Source organism: Staurois parvus, unplaced genomic scaffold (assembly GCF_062004578.1).
Source record: "Staurois parvus isolate SC_StPar_1 unplaced genomic scaffold, SC_StPar_1.0 ptg000018l, whole genome shotgun sequence".
Lineage (NCBI taxonomy): Eukaryota > Metazoa > Chordata > Amphibia > Anura > Ranidae > Staurois > Staurois parvus.
In genome coordinates this window covers 15,401,897-15,416,662 of record NW_028317814.1, presented here as the reverse complement: position 1 = coordinate 15,416,662, position 14,766 = coordinate 15,401,897, and positions in this window count along the sequence as shown.

Here is a 14,766-nt window from a genome sequence, read left to right as displayed (position 1 = left end):
GCAGATTTTACTAAAGATTCAAAATAAAAAAACTATACAACTAACAAATAAAAATGGTCTTTGTGTATGAATTCTAATGGTTGCCAGTAGCCAAAAGCCCATTGAAGAGTACAAGTTTTTTTCTTATTTTTCACCATTTTTATTTTATATGATACCAATCAAGGTTTACGCTGGGCAAATAACCTTTCAGTTTTTGCCTGCATAGAATGAATAAATACAAATTATTTGTAGGTGATATCGCATGTATGAAACTGAAATATAACAGATGAAGACTTCAAGGGTTATTGGGGAACTGTCCAACTTCTTCTGTATGGTTCTCAGTGGTCTGAGAATTTAAATTGAAGAAGGCCCAGACTCTTCTCTATCTGATAAGTTATGCTTCCTCACATCATTATGCAGCTAAGGACTGGGAAATGTTTTAGGGCCCCTTTCTCCAGGATAACATGGTGTAAGCAGAAGTTGTTACTATACTCTTAAGTACCGAAGTGCTGCAATCTTTATTTCTGGAATTAAAGTATAACTAAAAGCAAACATTTTTTGTGTCAGATAGAAGGGAGCTCCTTCTGCTGCCAGTCAAACTCCTGCAAGGAGGGAGCATGGGCATGGCTTACCAGCGCTGTGTGTATCTATGCATGCACACCGCTCGGCTTGGGAGCGCATACACATGGGTGCCTTCTTAGCATCCGGCTTGCTGGGGAGGCACCCAGAGGAGGAGCAGGAGGATCAGACAGTGCCAGTAGGGAATTGCCAAAGAGGAGGTAAGGGACCTTTTAAATAAAACCTTAAAATAAAAGCCACAATATTGCACAGAGCAGGTAAGTATAACCTCTTTTTTTTTTTTTAATTCCAAAAGGTATTTATTGAAGTAAAAGGCATATCAGGTCATATACAGATACGGAGCACAGTCCGCGTATATACATCTGGCCTATTCTCCCGTAACGCAGACGGGTTATCAGATATTCATTTGAAGTGTGAATCGTTCTGAAGCAAAATAACACATTATAACAGGTGAACGATATAAACCAGTAAAGTATTGATTATAAATGGTAGTCTAGAAAATTAGGATGGATGCTGATCTATTGAGTAGGGAGTGCTCACATAATAGGACAATGAAGCATAGGACAACGATATCATCTAAAGGCGTGCATATCGTATGTGTCCGTATCCAAAAAATGTAGGTTTTTTTTTTTTATAAAGGACATGCACACCTATATGCGAGAGGACACTCCATCCCTTATAAGAGATATAGTCAGTTGGGTAAGAAAAAGGTGTGAAGGAAAGAAGGAAAAGAAAGGAGAAGGGAGCATCAGATGAAAAGATAGGAAAGATAATGTCATAGAGGGGAGGGAGAGAAGGAAAAAAAAAAAAGGGGGGGGTCAATTATTAAGTAGTTACTGTTAAACCAATCATATCGTGGTACATTAGTCAAACTAACGTATATTATTCCTTTGATTTAAGATACAGTATGGTTAGGCTCAATCCATGGAGCAATTCTGGGGGTGAGAGCTTTAAAGGTTGTCTCTTTTTTTTACTTTAACAAAAAAAATTATAGCCTTTAATATCACTTTAAGTGTGGGCCCTGACATGTCCAGAAGGCTGAAAAAAAGTTAGTTTTTGAAAATTTGCTTTTTATTAGTTATTGAGATGGTAATAATGCAACATATCTAACGAGCAGGGCCCTCTGTTTCCTCTTGTACCAAATTGTATCGTAACTGTAATGTCTGCCTTCATTTTGTAAAGTGCTGCGCAAACTGTTGGCGCTATATAAATCCTGTATAATAATAATATATTTCTCTGCAGCTCCTTCCCTGTTTGGTCAGGTGACAAAATGGAAAGTGATGGGAGCACTCACAATCGGCCACCAACAAAAGAAGGCATTCTAATGTCCTCCAATGGAAGGGGCACACAATACTGACCACCAACCTAAAAGGACCACTTTTACCATTGACCACTAATGTAGGAGACACTTCTCCACTGACAATCAGTGAAAAGGTGCACTTCACCTATGACTGCCTATGTAAGGAATATAAGGTGATACCACACTGAACACTATGTAAACATACTGCAAAAATACCACTGAATTTCATAAGCTGTGCTGTACATTACATACTCCTGACCTAAGGGTTTGTTATCTCAGCGGTTGCTGATTGCTAACTAGTACCCAACCTAGTTAATCAAGTTCTTACTTAAAGAGTAACTCTACTTTTGTTGAGAAGAATGCAAGCCCTATTGGGTAACAGTGTACTCTCCAGCACTCCGGGAATCAATTGCCAAAGGAAGGCCAGGGGAACCAAGGCAAAAGGTGGCCTATGGATAGCGTTTTGGAGATGCAGCCCTCCTCAGATAGGGAAATCAACAACTTAAAAAGAGCAAACAGGTGGCGCAAACACCTACTGCATTATCCAAGGTTTATTGAAAAGTAAAAAAGACAAAAACATACAGACATAGCATGTGTGCAAAGCTTTGTATGATAATAAGAGATGGCCACAACAATGGGCAGGGTGTTCCGACTGTCAGTGTGGTTGGCTCTCTGAAGCGTTTCAGGGACGAATCCCTTTCCTCAGAGCTAAGCTAAGCTTCCATCATTAGCTCTGAGGAAAGGGATTCATCCCCAAAACGTGTCAGCAAGCCGACCACACTGACAGTAGGAACACCCTGCCCATTGTAGTGGCCATCTCTATTATCATACAAAGCTTTACACACATGATATGTCTGTGAGTATGTTTTCGTCTTTTTTACTTTTCAATAAAACTTGGATAATGCACTAGGTGTTTGCGCCACCTGTATGCTCCAATCCCTATTGGGTGACCAATGTACATCTCAAGGATTTTATCAAACTTTGTGGCAGATTCCTGCCTTGCCCTTTACCATGAAGTTTTCTCTGTTTTTGTTTCACCATGTCCTCTGCAGACTGATTCTGAATGGGAGGGGCTGACTCATTATAATCAGCTGGTGTACTCTCAGTATTTTAATGAGAAAAGCTGCAGTATCTACATCCCTGAAGAATCATTTAACCCTTGGGGAGTACCTAACCCAAACTGAAATCCCTTGTGCAGGGGGTGTTTAAAAATTTTACTTATATCTTAGTGAAAACATCTGGGAAATTTAGTGAACCAATCAAATAAACAGGAATATGAATTTCTGGGACCCTTCTCTACACCAGCAGTGTATAGAACACAATCAGGTTGCCATATTACATTGAATTTTTCATAAGATTACAGCATCAGATTGAAAAAGAAAGGTAATTTTAATAAGATAACATTACAACATGGCTTGTGTTGCAATTCCACAGTATATGCTTCATTATTTTTTGCATTTTCTCTATTTTTTTCCACAAATGTTGAAGTTAAGGAAGGCAAAGGCATAGAGTTAGCTTAATGTCTATATTTTGTGCATAGGAAGGCATGCGGTTTCTTTTTTTATTTTTGTTCCAACGTTCACTGTGGTATGATATACTGTACGTTCCTTGGGATTTCTCTTTCCAGTGCGCCCAGGGTTGCACAAAATTTTTTACAATCAAAGCAATGCACCTGACTTAAAACATTCAGATTAAAAAATGAGGTGTCGCGCAGATATTATTATTACAGGTACTTATATTATTATTATTATACAGTATTTATAAAGCACCGATGATTCGCTCAGCGCTGTACATTACAAAGGGGGACAGAACATGTGACAGAACAATACCAATACAATGCAAAACATGAGGGGATTGAGGGCCCTGCTCTTTCGAGTTTACAATCTTATATAGCGCTGTCAATTTACGTAGTGCTTTACGTACAGTTCAGCTCATATATATTTAGGCACAATTTTAGTTTTTTTTTCAGGTATTTACCAACACATATTCAAACTATAGTTATATCATGGATATGGGCTGAAAGTGCACACTCTCAGGTTTAATTTGAAGGTATGTACATCCAAATTGGAGGAAGGGTGTAGGAATTACAGCTCTTAAGAGTAGCCATCCAACCTTTTTCAAGGGATTCCAGAGAAGGGATACTGTACAATAGCCTTGCCAGCATAAGAACAGACATCTAGGATTACTCCTACACAGGGGCGGACTGACCATTTGGAAACTCGGGCGCTGCCCGAGGGCCCGGGGTCAGTAGGGGGCCCCATGAGATGTTCCTGGTACCTTTTTCATAGGCTTTTTTGAGTTTGGGCCCCATGATCCCCTATTGCCCGGGGGTTCCATGAGTTGTCAGTCTGCCCCTGCTCCCACATAAGGTCAAAAGAAGCGTTACTGCGTAGCATCCAGCCAAGGCTTTGGCTATAGACAGGGCTGCTGATAAGACAGGTCAGCCGGTCTTGTTGTACTAGACCTGGGCCCCATCAGCTCAACAGGGGTGTTTGGGGCAGCTTTATAATTCTTTTCTGCCAAATACAAAGATAGGACTCTCCTTTAAGAATCTTTCACCCAAGCTTTTCCAATTAGGGCCACCTGCCAGTTTTTCATGCTTACCTTAATTGAAAGCTCCATGTGGGTCTACAGGAGTCTGGATGTAAATGGAATTCTTGCCATTTACATCCGCCTACCTCCATGTCCATTCAGGTCCAGAAAAAAAGTTTTTTTTCAAGGCAGGGTCAGGGGAGGGGCCAGGGGTGGGATCAAGGGTGGAGTCAAAGGGGGCCCTATCAGGTAGACTGTACAGGATTTCTATCAGTGACCCTGGCTATAGATACCCTTTAACATGTGATCTGCATTCATCTCTTGGGTCGGCTGCTGAAAGTATTCAGCATTCGTTGTCGTTTCCAGTATGTGCTGAATATCTTCACCCATTCAAGACAAGAACGCAGATAAGCAACTGTCATTTTTACTTCCTCCATACTTATCCTGGGCCAGTGACTCAGTATCTGGGGGGTTTCCAAGAAGTCATCTGTTCTTCTTAGAAATTCTTTCACTTTCATTTTGTGTTCATCATGGCGTCTGCTGCTATAAGAGAGGAGCTGACCTGTGCTATCTGCCTGGACATTTACACGGATCCCGTATCACTGAGATGTGGTCACTACTTCTGCCATGACTGTATAGTAACTGCACTGGACACCCAGGAAGGGGGTATATATTATACCTGTCCTGAATGCAGAGGAAAGTACCCAAAGAGGCCTCGTCTGATCAAGAACAGGAAGCTACGTAATATAGTGGAATACGTCCGAACTACGCAGAGAGAACAGGAGAAAACCGGGGTATCGTGTATGTATTCTGTTCCCATGTTTGTATGCTGAAGTCTCTTGGTCTGAGATCACATGGAAGTCCTTATTACCATCACTGCCAGCAGAGCTCTCACTCTGCCCCTTGGTCTCAGATCAGTAGCTTCTACTTATCAAACTCTGTACCTCAAGTAAAAAATGCTGCATGTGTACAGCCCCATCCAGGTGTATTGTAACAACAATACAGTAATTACAGCAGCCAGGGCGCAAAAAAAACACGTCTGAACCACTTGTTTTTACCGTGCCCCCTCATCCCCAGATACCCATGTGTAGGAGCCCTTAAAGCATATCTATGATCAAAATTTAAAATCATATATTCATTTCCATATTGTGTTTCAATTATTTCTAGCCTATTCCCATTCATCTAAATAACCTTGAAGGTTTCAATTCACTTTGTAAAGATCCCCAGACATTTCCCTGCTTGAATTCTGTGACATAAATTCGCTATGCCCTATTGATAGTCACTGTTGTGTCACACATTTCACAGAGCCTGCCTTCTGAACTACAGAGGTTCTCAGAGGAGGAGTTTCAGGAGGCGGAGTCAGTACAGGAATCACAGCTTGCAGGCAGCAAGGTACCATGGGATATGTAGTCCTTAGAAATGGCGAGCATGCAGCAGAGGAGCAGCTGGAAAGCATGCAGGGAATCTGAGAAATTGTGGAAAGAGATGGCCAGCAGACAGGCAGGACTCATGACATGAAAGCAGAATTTTTTTTAAGTAAGCTTATATTGGATTGTCAAAAATAACTATTGATTGTATTGCTATCACAGTACTGATGTTAAAAAAAGGAAAGTCTGTGCTGTGACCATAGAATTCCTTTAAGCTTAGGGGGTGGGACTTAAGTTTGGTGTTAAGGACAAAGTGAACCTGTGCTTTCCCCATTCCTCTCTACCCTGCTTTTGGAGTATTACCAGTCATAATATACTAGGCACCTAGACATATTAGGAGACAATTATCAAACAAATTGGCAACACAATTAGATGGAAACCAGGCTACCTCCTGATAAAATGCCTATGTAACAGTTTATCTATAACTACCACTTCCTCAAATATAATAAGTGACAAATTCAGAAAATCAATATACAACAAAACTTAAATCCCCATAGCACAAATAAAACCTTCACCCTTGAAGATATGAAATAACAATATAGAAATGTGCCAAAATTATACAAACTAATACTTATACAGTCCGCCCCATAGAACAACTCTATATCAATATTCAAAAAAAAATAAAATTAAAAAAAGTCCAAAAAAAAGTCCAACCAATTAAATATAAATCCAAAAAATTCAAAAATAAAATAAAATAAAACAGCCCTTGACGCATTTCGTCATCGACTTAATCATAAGGGATCCCTTATGATTAAGTCGATGATGAAACGCGTCAAGGGCTGTGACGTCAAGACGCATACAGGAACCGGAAGTCGACCGGTGGCCATTTTGCAAAAGGGAAAAAGAGGATAAGGACTGTGTGTTGGTCCCTGGATGTTCCCTGGATAGTAGCCTGGCGGTTTTCACGGTATCTAAAAGCGGTTTTGAATCATTTCAAATGTGAGCAGTTTTAATAAAGTGTTTTTCTGTACATTACTTTGGCGGTATTATACTATTTGTCCCTCATATGCTTTTTGTCTATATGGTGCCAATGATATGGAGATATGGAAAATCCTGCTGGAATAGTGCACTGAATATAGTGGAATCTGGGGAGCACTTTAGGAGGATCCCATCCATAGGATACTATTAAATATTGAAAGCAGGTTTATTGAGGAGTGTTGGTAAGGGTATATATTCCTTACTACAATAGAAGTGGCACAGTGTGGATTTGTTTTGGAGCACTGGAAGAGTGATTCACAGTACACAGTGTTTTGCACTAATTTTTCTTTTTTAATTATGTTTGTTCACTTGATTCACTTTTTACACTAATTAGCAAAAGAAAAAAATTATATTCTTATTTGGATAATCACCAGAGTGTTGTCACGAATATTTCATTTATTTTATTTTTGAATTTTTTGGATTTATATTTATTTGGTTGGACTTTTTTTTGGACTTTTTTTAATTTTATTTTTTTTTAATATTGATATAGAGTTGTTCTATGGGGCGGACTGTATAAGTATTAGTTTGTATAATTTTGGCACATTTCTATATTGTTATGCAACAGTTTAGCTGTGTTTTTGCAACCCCTGTGCTTGAAATCCTGGGCAGCAAATTGTGACAGATTTACAAATGTCTGACACAGATTTATCATTGTTGATAAGACAGAATTTCACTTTAAACAGACACACACAAAGTGGTCAGGTGAGGTTTCATTCTGTGGCAGTGCTCCTTTAGAGCAGCAGGTCTCTGGATGGCCAACAGCAACAGCCATGCTAGCCCAGTGCACCTCCCGCCATCTTCCTGAAACAGGAATAAGTATCTGAAACAGATTTATCATTGTTGATATGACAGAGTTTCCTTTAAACAGACACACACAATGTGGTCAGGTGAGGTTTCATTCTGTGGCAGTGCTCCTTTAGGTTGGCCAACAGCAACGGCCATGCTAGCCCAGTGCACCTCCCACCATCTTCTTGAATTATGGAGGAATTCTGCCATCTTGGCTATTCAAGTACTCCCGGCCTGAGGTCTGCTCCCAAGAACACTTGGTATTTTTGCTAATGAACGATTTTCAACACAGTCGGCTTTTTTGGATGCTTTACTAAAAAAAAAGAGTGGTACAAAGCTGTTCTGGCATACAAAACTGTTCCAATACTATTTTAAAAAATTTTCCGTTATCAGCTCCACCACCACTGACAACAGTCATCCGCCCCTTCAGAGGGAAGCACTCCCCTTCTCAAATCAACCCTAACTTCACCTGCAGCTCCTCTACATCTTTCTCCAGCACCACCTCTATAGATTCCTGCAACTTTCCCAACTGTGGGGTATTTGAGGCTGAGGACACGCTTGATCACACTGATCACAACTACACTTGGGAAAGTATTAGGGAAGCTGTCCACTGTTCCACCAGCCCAGAATGACTAGGAACAAGGAGAGCCCAGGGGGTCTGTTACTATTGATCCAACCCCTGACCCCTTGCCAACCAAAATTTCTTCCTAGGCTCCGTCTGTCACGGATCCACGGTCGCCGCCACCAACATGCGACAATCGCACGACCGTGACTAACAGTAATACATCACGCCCACGGCATCAGACACCAGACCTTCTCACCAAACTCGTGACCGAAGGACCGGCCTATCTAAAACCGCGGTGTGACGCGCGTAACAAGGCCCCACCCAGCCGCACCCTGCACAGCGATTGTCCAGCTAATGGGCTACAATCGGTGCCGCCTGCAGCCTGAATGCGCTTGTTACTGGGTCAGGTTAATTACACCACTAGCCCTTCACATTGCCACCACCGTCTTGAAATGTACAGAGAAGACGGACTCTGTCAGAAATACACTATAATGATTGAAAAGTCACCTGTCCAATATGGTCAATTGGGCAGGGAGTAAACAAACACAGTAGCCTCTCTTCAAAAGGCAGGAATTCGTGAATTGCAGGTAAGCACTTAAAAACAGTTTAATACTTTCAGAAAGAAAGATTTATTACTAAAAGAGTCAAACAGGTGCAATAAAATATTTACAAAGAGATGTCACAAATATATATATATATGTATATAAAGACACAGCAGCAAGATAATAGGAAAGAGATTACGGGGTTAAGTTACGTGCCTTGCCTTGGTTTTGCAGATTCAAGTTGCAGAGCAGGGTGATTCTTTGATCTCCTTTTGTTACGATGTTCACTGGGAGATGTGTGTGTGTATCTTAAACTAGCTTTTCTCTTCTTAAAAGTCCCTCTCAAAGGGGAGGGGGGCTCTTACTACAAGTTTTGGGAGTGGTCAGTGGGAAACTCAGTTAAAACTAACAGCTTCATAATCCATGACATGAAACACACAGTTGACCTGAGGAATGTTCAATTCTCTTTTAAGTCCTGGAGAGAAGCTATTATCTGTTTTATGATGTGGGGGCTTACACAGTTTTGGGGTCAGTGCTTCCCAATTCTCTTAGAAATGCTGCCTTATCAGACGTAGGTGAGAAAGGTTACATGTTTCCCCAGACAACTGGCACCCAACCAGGGATGTCTTAACCTGGTTGACCCACACCATCTGTCAGAAGATAACGTTTGCCTCTCAGGACTGCAGGGGGGGGTAGGAAATGAGGCTGAGGAATGAGAAATATCTTGAATAAAAAGAGAAAAAATGTAAAAGGAGAACTCAGCTCCAACTCTGATGAGTTAGTTTGCTACACTGTCCTCCTCCCAAGGTATGGCTAGATATTTTGGTTTCTCAGGATCTGGAAGGGTTTCAAACAGATACATATGACACTTCCCACACTGTGGCTACAGTGGTACCTGCGATTCCCTAACATCATGATGGCACAAAGGCAGTCCTCTGTTGTGCAGGAACCTCAGCCCACTGTCCACTGTAGTTCCCCCACCATACAGGGCCAAACCTCATCCTAAGTAGCTCTTTTCCAAGGTAGCAGAAACCTGCTTTCCACTTTAACCACATGACCTGACAAATTGCTGCGTTCTTTCCACTGCCCCTTTGATTCCGCCTTTCAATCAAGCCCCAACTAGCAAAGCTGATATATTCTCCTTTGGTGGCAACATATCCTACCCTGTCAACTACGCCAAGTGTAAGCAGTTCCTGGCTGGCCACCAATAACTGTCATGCCAGGCCAGGGCACCACCCATTCCCTTCCTGAAACATGATCGAGATGGGGTACCAAACACCTGAATTATGGAGGAATTCCTTCATCTTGGCTACTCACATAATCCTGGTCTGAGGCCTACTCCAAAGAATACTTGGCATTTTTGTTAATCAACGATTGTCCATACGGTCAGCCATTTTAGATGCTTAACTAAAATAATATAAGAGTGGTTAAAGTGGTACAAAGCAGTTCCTGTGTACAAAACCATTCCAATTCTTTTTCCTTCTACCTCTCCCCACAAACTCTGGCAACTCTAGTATGAACACGGTGGGTACAGCACAACCTTCGCAGATTCAGTCCCAAAAATAATTGTCCATAGCTCAGACCCACTTCTCTCAGGAGCAGCCTGGGGCCTATCAGGGTATTTCTCTAAACCCTTGTAGCCTCACATGTTGCTATTGCCAGGTCACTATCTCCCCTTCAGACCCTTCTCCCTTCCTGCAGGGGCAATATATATGCCAAACGTTGACTCAACCCCCCAACACGTCTCCTGGGCAGGGCTTACACTTAAAGGGCCTTTATCCCCTGAATACACTGATCAGGGGCTTGAGCTGCCGACCGACAAAAGTTTTCCAACAAACCATAGATTTTTTTAAAAAATGTAAAGTGTAAGTTCACCTTTGCACAAAAAAAGGATAACTAACTAACACACTGCAACCTCCCCACCCCCCTGGTTCCCGCTACATACTTTGGTGGATTAGCTTTCATTGCCCGTGCAGCCAGTGCGCTGGTCCAGGGATTTGAAATGTGCCATTTTCTTCCCCTTCTTTTCTTAAGGATGTTGGGACGAATGAGAGTGATTCCAATTGGTCAAAGCAGTCACGTGCCAGCCCTGACCAATCAGAATCCCAAACTCTGTCCTGAGTGGGGCTTACACATAAAGTGCCTTTACCCTCTGCCTGCAAGAATTTAAGAAGTGAAGCATCATTACACACTCCATGAAACAGTAAGAAGAACTGTAGCAGCATACCTTACTGTGCTGTGTTCAGGCAAAGCATGCACATTATGGGCAGTGCACAGTGAAACATGGGACATGTAGTCCCACAGATTTCAATCTCTGACATGCTCAAGGTATAATCCCTGAGTGGATATTCAGGGAAACTGAAGAGAAGGACTAAAGAAAGAGGAAATCAAAAAAGGAAGTTTTTGGGGAACCTCAAAGGAAAATAACACTATACTATGTACTAGTTGGGTGGATCTTAATGTAATCTTAATGTAATGTAAGAGAAATGTTACACAAAGGTTTAATGTTCTCTAAGGAGTAACCTTGTAGTAAATCTGTCTCCAAATCTGTTTCACCGTTTCTGTTTAGGATGAGCTAAGGCATGTTTGGATCCTAGTTCAAAACCACCAGGAAAATATTCCCAGAGAGAAATCACATCTAGTGCATCACTATATACGCCTAGCTCAACCAAATTCTAAAACATAATGGAGACCATCACAAAGCAACATTACAGCAGACACAATGTTAAGAGCTCACCCCAAGCTGCACAGGGCTGCCCAGAATAATAGGAGTGAATGAGGCAATGATTACCAGATAGAGGTTAGAAGCCAACTATCATCCCATCAATTGCAAGGCCTGTCCTCCTCTCCCACGGCACAGTTTTTCCTGAAGAAGCAGGTCTTAATTCCTACATAACGTGTTGAGACATTGTCTGCGAATTTAGCCACGCTCAACAAACCATATGCTCATCTATTGTAAGGACTTTTGCCCGGTTTTAATACGTTGGTGATAACCACTATGAGATATTTATAATTGTCTATATTTAGCTGTATTAGGGTGGCACAGTTCTGCAGAGGATTTCTCTTAACCTTTCCCCATGATTGTTTTTAACAAGAATTTGAGTGTTTTTTTAATCTTTTGAATTGATAAACTTTATAGGGGGTTACCACATTTTTTACAATATGTTGCGTTAAAGCGCAGCTCCAGTCCCCCTAAAAATGTTTTGTTAAAAACAGATCCACAATGACCTTACAAATAGCATTAACAATTGGAATAACTCAATATTAAAAGCATTGTAATTACTTAGAAAATCGTAAACATTTACCAGGATCTCAGAAGCAGGCAGGCGCCATGATGGCTGTGGGCATCTGAAGCCCGCAGGTATTTATTTCCTGGAATCGTGCTGCTAGCTATCCCAGCATGCACCACTCGTTCTCACACATGCGCAGTACAGACACTGCTCAGCGCAACGTGTGCAGTACAGGTTGCCATAACAATGGTGGGGACGGATGAAGTTCCCGCCCCCCGTCAGGCAACCTGTACAGCACTGCACTGCAAGGAAGGGAATATATCATGAACTCCGGTAAAATGGCGCAAAACACCTCCCATTTGCAAGTCCCGCGATTACAGGAAACCAAAGGACTCCTGAGATACAGGAAATGACATCCCAGGAGACCTTTGCAAATCGCCTTACAACGTCATCGCCTAGGTGGTCGGGACCGGAACTGCAGGCTTGCAGTGGATTAACCATTAGCCGCCCGGCCTATAGCCATTTGGCGGCCGCAAAAATGCTTCAGCTTTCCGGGTGCACGCCATTTGGCGTGCTCCCGCACATGCGCAGTTTGCGCGGTTGCAGAGCCGCGCAGTGGCGCGATCTGTCACCGTCCGTGTACCTCGGACACGGCCGATGACAGATCTGAGTACCGGCCCCCGTTGCCGGTACCATGTGACCTGCTGTGACCAATCACAGCAGGTCACATGACAGTTGTATACAATGGATGGCTTCATTCATGCCATCCATTGTATACTAGTGCCTAGCTGTGAATGGTCACAGCAGGTCACATGCACATGTCATGTGATTAGCTGTGGCCAAATCACAGCTAAGCACAAAAAAAAAAAAAAAAAAAAACCTGAATGAATCGATTTCATTCAGGTAAATGCTTGCTTATAGCAAAGTAATTCTTTGCTATAAGCAAATTGTGTAAAAAAAAAAAAAAAAAATACTGATCACTTCCCTAAAATAGTACAATGTTACTATGGTAACATTTACTACTTTGGTCATAGTAAAATATGAAAACAAAATCTTAAAAAAAATAAAAAAAAAATGTAATAAAAAAAATAAAAAAAATATATATATATTTTTTTTTCATACTGTCACCAGTCAGTGTCCCTGTTCACCGCCATGCCAGTTATATGATGATGCTGTACTGCACTGGTGACAGTATGTAAAAAAAATAGTGAAAATCATTTTTTTAATTTTTTCATTTTCCGAAAAATTATGACAAAAAAAATACAACTTCAAAAAACTCGCCATTCCTCTTATGAAGTACGTCGGACTGTCTACTCTGCAAAAAGGGGTCATTTGGGGGGTATCTGTACTGTTCTGACATTCTTGGACCTCAAGAAATTAGATTGGCTGTCAGTACTTCAGGATTGATCAATTTTCAGATCTATACCATAGTTTGTGAACTCTATAACTTTCCTACAAACTAAAAAATACATCCTAATTTGGGTTATTTTCACCAAAGACATGTAGCAGAATACATCTTGGCCTAAATTTATGAAGAACTATTATTTATTTGTAAACTTTTATAACAGAAACAAAGAAAAACGTGTTTTTCTTTTTAAATTTTTGGTCTTTTTTTGTTAATTTAGCAAAAAATAAAAACCCCAGCAGTGATTAAATACCACCAAAAGAAAGCTCTAGTTGTGTGAAGAAAATGATAACATTTTAGTTTGGGTACAATGTTGTATGACCGCGCAATTGTCATTCAAAGTGTGAGAGCGCTGAAACGTGAAAAATGGCCTGGGCAGGAAGGTGTAAAATTGCCCGGTATTGAAATAGTAAAAGGTATGTATAATGAAGAAAACAAATATTCAACTTGTGCTTTATTTCACAGGGACTACATAATAAGATAAAGTATTAAAAATGGGTGGAACCCCGCTTTAAGTGTGTATTCCATGAGAACCTCTAAAGTCCTTTTGTAGCCAAACCCATTTTGTTATATGTTACTACTTGGGCGTGGTGCTCCTGCAACATGTCCCAATTAGCCCCTCCCATCAGGAAGCTGCCATTGTGCTTGGCCAATCATAAGCACGTATATGCGTGGGGAATGCCTCGACCACTTTTGACCACGATTGACCAAGTATAATGACAGCTTCCTGATGGGAGATGCTTTAGCCTTACTTTGCTTTAGCAAAATTGTTAAATGTCTCCCACAGTGTATGTAGAGGACAGACTGAGGTTTTGGTAGCTCTCTAGGCAATTTTCAATATCTTCATTAGTTTCTGGTGGTTTATTGGATTTGTATTTCTGGTACACTGTGTTATACCAACATTGTAATCCTGTCCAAATTCGGGAGTGTCCTGAAAAATTCCAAGACAACACATTGTAAGTAAACTGATCTTTCCATCTCCTAGTAAACACTCACCTATTTCATTTAAATTTCATAATGAAGGTTAGAAAGTGATTACAGTGGGTTTCATTTTTACTTTAATCAGAGGGCCAAACAAAAAAACAAACAGATTCCCCAGTCGACACAAGCGAGGTGGATGGAGGAATCCTCCGCATTGTGCCATTGGATTCTGACAGCGGGACTCACTCAGTCTCTGTCCTCTCCTCTCAGGACTGTACACGGAGCCAACTTACTCCATCCATTCTGCCCCATCCTTTCAGGAGCCTGTCATGGGGCCCCCAACTAACCTGCCCCTGGCACCTGCACCCTGCGAAGTGAAACAACAAGAAGCGCACCAACCTTGTGCATTACCTCAGTAACCAAAATTTATTTAGTAAAAGAATGGTACTCACAAACAGCGAATAAACACAGGCATGTAAGTCCTCCAAGGGACTTCAAAGGCAAGAGGCCAGCGCAAATCCC